Source organism: Alligator sinensis, unplaced genomic scaffold (assembly GCF_000455745.1).
Source record: "Alligator sinensis unplaced genomic scaffold, ASM45574v1 scaffold632_1, whole genome shotgun sequence".
Lineage (NCBI taxonomy): Eukaryota > Metazoa > Chordata > Crocodylia > Alligatoridae > Alligator > Alligator sinensis.
The window spans coordinates 1,316,007-1,323,312 of record NW_005842408.1 but is presented as its reverse complement, the minus strand read 5'-3'; the positions used below and the strand labels follow the sequence as shown (position 1 = coordinate 1,323,312).

Genomic DNA, 7,306 nt, shown 5'->3' with positions numbered 1-7,306 from the left:
GACAGAGTGGCTGACACACTACATCACTGTATGACGTGCTATGGCGACGTAGCGATCACATGGGTCTACACGTGATCACCGGCTACGTCACCATAGCAGCGCGCTCCCCCCTTATAGTGTGCCGCTATGGCAACGTAGAGGGGAAATCTTCCCGTGCGCTGGTATAGCTCAGCATGGGCGGTTACTGTGCCATTTTGGCAGTAGTAAAACAGCACAGTACCAATGTTGCCATGCCGCAATGTGCAGACACACCCAGTGGCACAGACCATTTCCAGTCCTGTGTCCCTGTGCTTCACTGAGTGAAAAACTGATGTCACTCCTTTTCAGGGGTGACAAGGATTTGCTGCTGACCGGCAAAAGAAAACCCTCTGGTGGGACACACTCATCTCAGTGATGGGCCTGAACTAAACACTCCACCATCATTGCTTACCTTTATAATAAATGTCACCATCAATCCAACCATGTCTGATATTTGGGAAGCTTAAACCATGTGTGCGTAGTGTTTTTAAGTAAGGAATATATATGTTACAGTAAGGAATGTTATACTTCAGACATATCATTATAAAAGTAGTTACGATTACATATTTTTATCCGTTACCTAAAAATTAAACACTGCATTGCTTTGATTATAAGCCTTTCTTCTCTCCAAAAGGATTGTAAAGGAACCCCCTACAATCTTGACTTATTTTTACTGCTTAAAAATATTGAAAGTTCATATGAAGTCTCATTATTTTTCAGTGTAGCGCTGGAGAATTTTTAGTGCATTTAACCCTTTGGGTCCTTTCCATAGTTATTTGAGTTCAAGGTCTTTATGTGTAGTTACTAATTTATTTAGAGAACAAGATGATTTTCCTAATATTGAAGTTGAAAATGTGGGTGTTAAGTCATGAAATGGGATTCAGGACTAGTGCGTAAAGGATTGACATGACAGCTTGTTCAATGAACGACAGAAAGGCTGTATTTACTACACTGTTAAATGAGTCTAAAGCAAAGCAATGTCCAGTATATTTAGCTTTAAAAGTGATAGCACCTCACCAATACGGGCAAAGAGGCGGTCTCAGCCTTGTCAGCTTCTCAAGGCGTGGATCCATTCACCAGAAGAGTGGTTGGGCGCAGAAGCAGTTCTTGTCAGAATTTTTCAGTCTTGAAGCACGCACTGTTAGCTGTTTCATCCTTCTTTTATACCCTTTAGCTCAGCGTTTTCAAAGCATTTTTGTAGTTGAGTAAAAGAAACACCCAAGCAATAACAAACAGTAAGGTTCTGTTTTCAACTGTTCATTATTTGTTATCGGAAAGGCCCAATTTTGACTGAATTACCTTATTCAGTGACAGGAGGATGGAACATATCAGGAAATTGTTTAATGACTGGGAGTAACACAAAGTGTTTCCTAGGAGTTGTCCTTGGAAGATGAAGGGAACTACTGAGGGAAAATAAAAGTAAATCAGGAGGAGTCACTCTTCAAAGCCCGTATGGAGAATGTCTCTTCCTGCACATAAAACATGAGCTATTGAAAATAAATATTTACTGTACTAATTAATCAAGGATAGACAGTTCACACAGTTACATATGAGACACACAGGAGTCTGAGTAAGATAAGCTGGAAGTGATGCCTTATTTATTTGCAGAAGGTCCAGCCACAAACTTGCATCTTCTTGTACTATGCAGTTGTCATCAATATTTTGTATTTTGACTTTTGTGAGTAGGCCCAGCTCAGCTTGAGTTTCACAGTTCACAGTCATCAGTAAGATCAACTCATAATTGAAATTATATGGCATAAAAAGAACTGCTGACAAACATCGACAGCTAACAAAAGCTAACAGAGTGGTAAAGGACGAGTACAGAGCAACCATACTGAACAATCTGGATTACAATAGTAAACTATGCTAATCCAACAAAATACAATGAGCCAGCTAGATGCAAGGTCACACACAGCAATAACTTTTCAAAGGTCTTTATGCACCCAAATCCCAGTACTTTCAGTCAAGCCAGTAGATCATCCTTATAAAATGGGAAAATGTATCCTGGAAAGAAATGACTTAAAAGGATTTTCAGGTCAAAGGTTCAAACTACTGAACATGAGCTTCCACTGTGAAACTGTGGCAAAAAGTCTACTACAATCAAAGATACAGACATATGGGAGCAGTGAGTTCAAACAGAGAGGTTAAGTTATGTTTCAAAAGACTGATACTGAAGTATTGTGCTCAGGCCTCATATGTCTGCACTTTTAAAGAGAGGACAAAGAGGAGCCATAAAAGCTATTTGAAGCCTGGGGAAAAGATGTTGTATGGTGAGTGAAAATGTTCAGTTCTGTTTAGTTTATCAAAAAAGAAGACCCTGATAAAGACCAGGGACTAAACCGCAGTTCAGTCAAAAAGACAGATGAAGACCCAGCGCCTGGAAATTAAAACCAGTTAAATTCAAGTTAGGAATACGGGATAATAATGTTAACGAGAGTGGGCACGTCTACACGTGCCCCTATGGCACTGTTGTCACTGCGCTGTCACATAGTAAAGCGGGCGCAGTAAAGCCCGTACCGCACCGTCCCCACGGCACAGGTGTTTTAGCCACTATCCCGTTGTAGGGCTGCGCTGCACTGAGGGAGCGGTACACTGCTGACACTGCATTGCTGTAGAATGGTGCTACGGCAACGTAGCGTCACATGTAGACGTGCCCACTGTGATTAACCACCAGAACAAGCTATCCAAGGGAGTGGTGAGCACTACGTCTCTTGATGTCTCAAGTCAAAACTGACTGCCCTTTTATTCAAATATTGCCATGGAGCTTAATTCAGTGTTAATGGGATTAAATTATTTTGCCTTGTGTTATGTTGGAGGTTAGTTTAGATGCTCTAATGGGCCCCTTTGACCTTAAACTCTCTGCATCTATGAACCCTGACAGCATATACAGACACACTACCTTGCAGTGGTGGAAAAAGTGTACTCTGAATACATTTAATGCTGGCATCTTAGAAACTAAATGCATTTAATACTATTCATAACATTTTAGTATACATTTGTGTGACAATTCCAATAGCGTAGACCTGGGGGGGATAGTACAACTCTGTTAAATCTTCTTCCTCCTGTCCTTGTTGTGACAGGGTATTCAACAGAAATCACAGATTCGCTGGAATCTGACAGGGCTGCACAGCAAGCACCTCTGCCGTGGCCCCAAACTTGACCTCGGGGCTGTCACCTGTGCACCTTAGGGCCCAAACCACCCCAGCTCCTACTCTGTTAAATGAATGTACACATGTATTGATTTATTACATTTATATGCCACTCTTCCCAGCAAAGGCTCAAGACAGCTTACAGTAAGAATAAAATAGCTTACAAACCAAGAGAATGAACAACAGAACATGTACAACTCCCTGCAGCACTTCTGAGAATTAACAGTTCTGGGTTTGTAAACTGGGAGGAAGGAAAAGCCTGTGAATTGAGCTGCATTCAAGTTATTGCTTTGAAAAATCTTTGAAAAATACCATTTCTGACATGCAAGAGGGCAACATATGTCCTAGAAGCTCTCACCGTAATCATTTGCTTTTGTGCCCACTCAACCAGCTTTTCAAAATAAATGCTTCTGCTGAAAAGTGATTATTCATGAATATCCTTAATCTGCACTTAACATGGTACAAAGTGTTAAGCACATGATACTGGCACAAGTGTTGGTACCAGGCCTTGAGCTGGGGGGATAGGTGGGCTATAATTTAACCTCTTAGTTTAAAACAAAAAAATCTCTAGCCTTTTACTGAAGATGGTCACTTTATAAATATTACCAGTATAAACCAGTGCCATGTAAGGTTGCCAATTCTGACTGAAGCTATTCTGGGAGATTTTTTTCCCCCAGCATGACAATGTTATTAATCGCACTGTTCAACCCGTTCACAATATCAGTCTCCCGGATTGCTATCAATAGTCACCGGGATATCGATGCCTATTCCGGTAGACTCCCGGCCAATCTGGGAGGGTTGGCAACCCTAGTGCCATGAGATCTCCCTGAATCTGCAGTCAAAAAAATTACTCCAAGAAAGGGGATTGGCTCTCCCGTCTCAATGAGCTGTTAATTCAGATGCCTAGTGGGTGCGCCTACAAGAGCTGTTAAAGGCACAGTAGACTAATTCTACTGCACGTTAGCACGACAGGCAAAAACCATGCTAATGTGCTAATGTGCAGTAGAATTAGTTTACTGTGCATCAGCATCACAAAAAAAGCACAGAATCCTAGGAAATTAGGGTTGAAGGGACCTCAGGAGATCACATCTAGTCCAACCGCCTGCTCAAAGCAGAACCAGCCCCAGGCTACATCACCCCAGCCAAAGCTTTGTCTAGCTGGGTTTTGAAAACCTCCAAGGTTGGAGCTTCCACCACCTCTCCGGGTAACCTGTTCCAGTGCTTCACCATCCTCCTAGTGAGAAAATTCTTCCTAATATCCAACCTAAGCCTCTTGCTTGCTGCAACTTGAAACTGTTGCTCCTTGTCCTCTCATCTGCCCTCACTGAGAACAGTCCAGCTCCAGCAACTTTGCATCCCCCCCTCCAGGGAGCTGAAGGCTGCATCGATTCTTCCTCAGTCTTCTCTTATCTAGACTAAGTAAGACCAGTTCCCTCAGTCTTACCTCATAAGTCATGTGCCCCAGCCCCACAACCATTTTTGTTGCCCTCCCCTGGACTATCTCCAATTTGCTCGCATCCTTTCAGTAGTGGGGGGCCCAAAACTGGACACAGGACTCCAGATGTGGCCTCCCCGGTGCTGAATAGAGGGAAAGAATCACTTCCCTTGACCTACTGGCAACACACCTACCATTCGCCTTTTTGGCAACAAAGGCACACTGCTGAAACACATTCAGCTTATTGTCCACTGTCACCCCCAGGTCCTTTTCTGCAGAGATGCTGCCCAGACAGTCAGCCCCAGCCTGTCCCAATGCTTGGGATTGTTTCTTCCTACATGCAGGACTTTGCACTTGTCCTTGTTGAACCTTATGGGATTCCTTTTGGCCCAGTCCTCCAATTTGTCCAGGTCACTCTGAATCCTAGCCCTACCCTGCAGCGTATCTACTACTCCCCCAGCTTGGTGTCATCTGCAGACTTGCTGAGGGTGAACTTTATGCCATCTTCCAGGTCATTGATGAAGATATTGAACAAAACCAGCACAAGGACCGACCCCTGGGGCACTCCACCTGATACTGGCTGCCAACTAGACATTGAGCCATTGATTACTACTCTCTGAGCCCAATGCTCCAGCCAGTTTTCTATCCACTGTATGGACCATTCATCCAGCCCATACTTCCTTAGCTCACTTACGAGAATGCTGTGGGAGACCGTATCAAAAGCCTTGCTGAAGTCAAAGTCCATCACATCCACCGGTCGGTCTCCCCTCATCCACAGAGCCAGTCACCTCATCATAGAAGGCAGTCAGGTTGGTCAGGCATGACTTGCCCCTGGTGAATCCATGCGGACTGTTCCCGATCGCTTCTTCTCCAGGTGTTTAGAAATGGATTCCTTGAGGATCTGCTCCATGATTTTTCCAGGGACTGAGGGTTGTCTGACTGGTCTGTAGTTCCCTGGATCCTCCTTTTTTCCCTTTCTTAAAGATGGGCGCTATGTTTGCCCTTTTCCAATCATCTGGGACCTCTCCTGATCACCATGAGTTTTCGAAGACGATGGCCAATGGCTCTGCAGTCACATCAGCCAACTCCCTCAGCACTCTCAGATGCATCCCATCTGGCCCCATCCACTTGTACATGTCCAGCTTTTCTAAGTAGTCCCTAAGCTGGGGACTACTCTGGGGAATGTACTGTGCAGTAGTGCCTACTACAGTGCATTAAGTTAGTACCTACAATTACAGGTACTAAACTTCTTTAGAGAGAAGGTTCAGGCTGGACATCAGGAGACTACTTTACAGTTAGGGCTGCCAGGCTCTGAAATGGGCTCCCAAAGGAGGTGGCACTCTCTCCTACCTTAAGGGTCTTCAAGAGGAGGCCGGACAGATATTTGGCTGGGGTGATATGATCCCGGCACCCGTTCCTGCCTGGGGCAGGGGGTCGGACCTGATCATCTGTTTAGGTCCCTTCCAACCCTAAGTACTATGATAATGCACCATAATTACAGCACATTAATGAACATGTGGACACTTCCAGTTATGCTTATTTAAATATGTCAGCTACTTCACTGCTCATCAAGGTATGTAGGACTTGCCCCATGAGTATAAAGATACCTCTGCTTTCCTGGAGCAGTATGTTTACACAGACAATTTATTTTACAAACCAAATACTAACAATAGTATTAGTAACTGTGCTGTTCCTTCATACAATTAAAAAAACAACTACAATGCATGACTTGAAGAACCCCAGAGGACACTGGTCTTAGAAAAAGGAATGAGAGTCTGCAGAAATACCCTGGGACCTCAAAAAAAGTCCCCATAAACAAAGAGGAGATAGTAAACCACTTTGAGCCAATACTCATGTCCCTTATAAACAACAGTGTGGATTTAAATGAAGGCATTAGTTGTTTGAATAATTCTCCCTTATGTGTGTTTAAAACATTCTTTATTACAGTTGAAGTAAGGGTTCCCTTAAGCAGCAGCACTGAACTGGCAATTAAATATTACTTACACAAATATGTCACAACCCAAGGGTGTGATTTTGTTTGTGCGTGCTTCAGCACTGCTAAATTATTTCCCGCCACTCGGAGCTTTCTTTGCAGGGTGCATTTCTTAGTTGCAAAGAGAAATGCACGGTGCAAAGGAGTTCCCACCATTCGCATGCAAATTTGTGTCCCACTATTGGCCAGTTCTAAATTATTCCCACGTGGCGGCTAGCAATTGGCTTGCTAGCCGTATAAGAGGCTTGAGTGGTTTCCGCCCAAGTTGGAGAACTCCGAGGAGAACCCCGCAAGGGAGGACTCCACAACCATCTGGAGGAGGAGAACTTCACGTCTCGTGAAGATCTCTAAGAGCTGCAGAGCCTATCGAACCCAGTGTGTACCTTAAGCAGGCTACAGGGGTCTGATCAACCTCCGGCCTCTCCCCGTCGCTGAGCGCAATCCTTCGACGAACCCCTTCCCTGCACGCAAGTTCCACGGAACCTAGCAAACTTTGTGTGAGTGTGTCCAGAGCTCTCTGCTTCGAGTTGTTTTCTTCGGTTGACGCGACGGGCTCGCGTGTTTAGAGCCTTCAACCGGATTGGGCTAGAGGTTCGCGTGGAAGGAACTCTTGTCCGCCTCTCTTCTTTTCTATCTGTAACCGCAACCCAAGCAAGTTTTCCTGCCTGCACCGCGACCATCTTCGGTGTAAGTAAAATAATCTTTAATCAA

The 7,306-nt window shown here is 44.3% G+C and overlaps 1 protein-coding gene across 3 annotated transcripts in view; it reads right to left on the bottom strand.

The window, feature by feature from the left end:
* Positions 1-753: 753 nt before the first annotated feature.
* The window catches only part of MELTF (melanotransferrin), a 47,886-nt gene continuing 41,333 nt past the window's right edge, over positions 754-7,306 (bottom strand). For 2 of the 3 annotated variants that reach the window (XR_003095582.1, XR_003095584.1), the window contains one exon: positions 754-1,421. The gene's annotated coding sequence lies outside the window, so the exon portion shown is untranslated. The remainder of the gene's footprint in view (positions 1,422-7,306) is intronic. The other variant, XR_003095583.1, reaches the window with a different exon arrangement.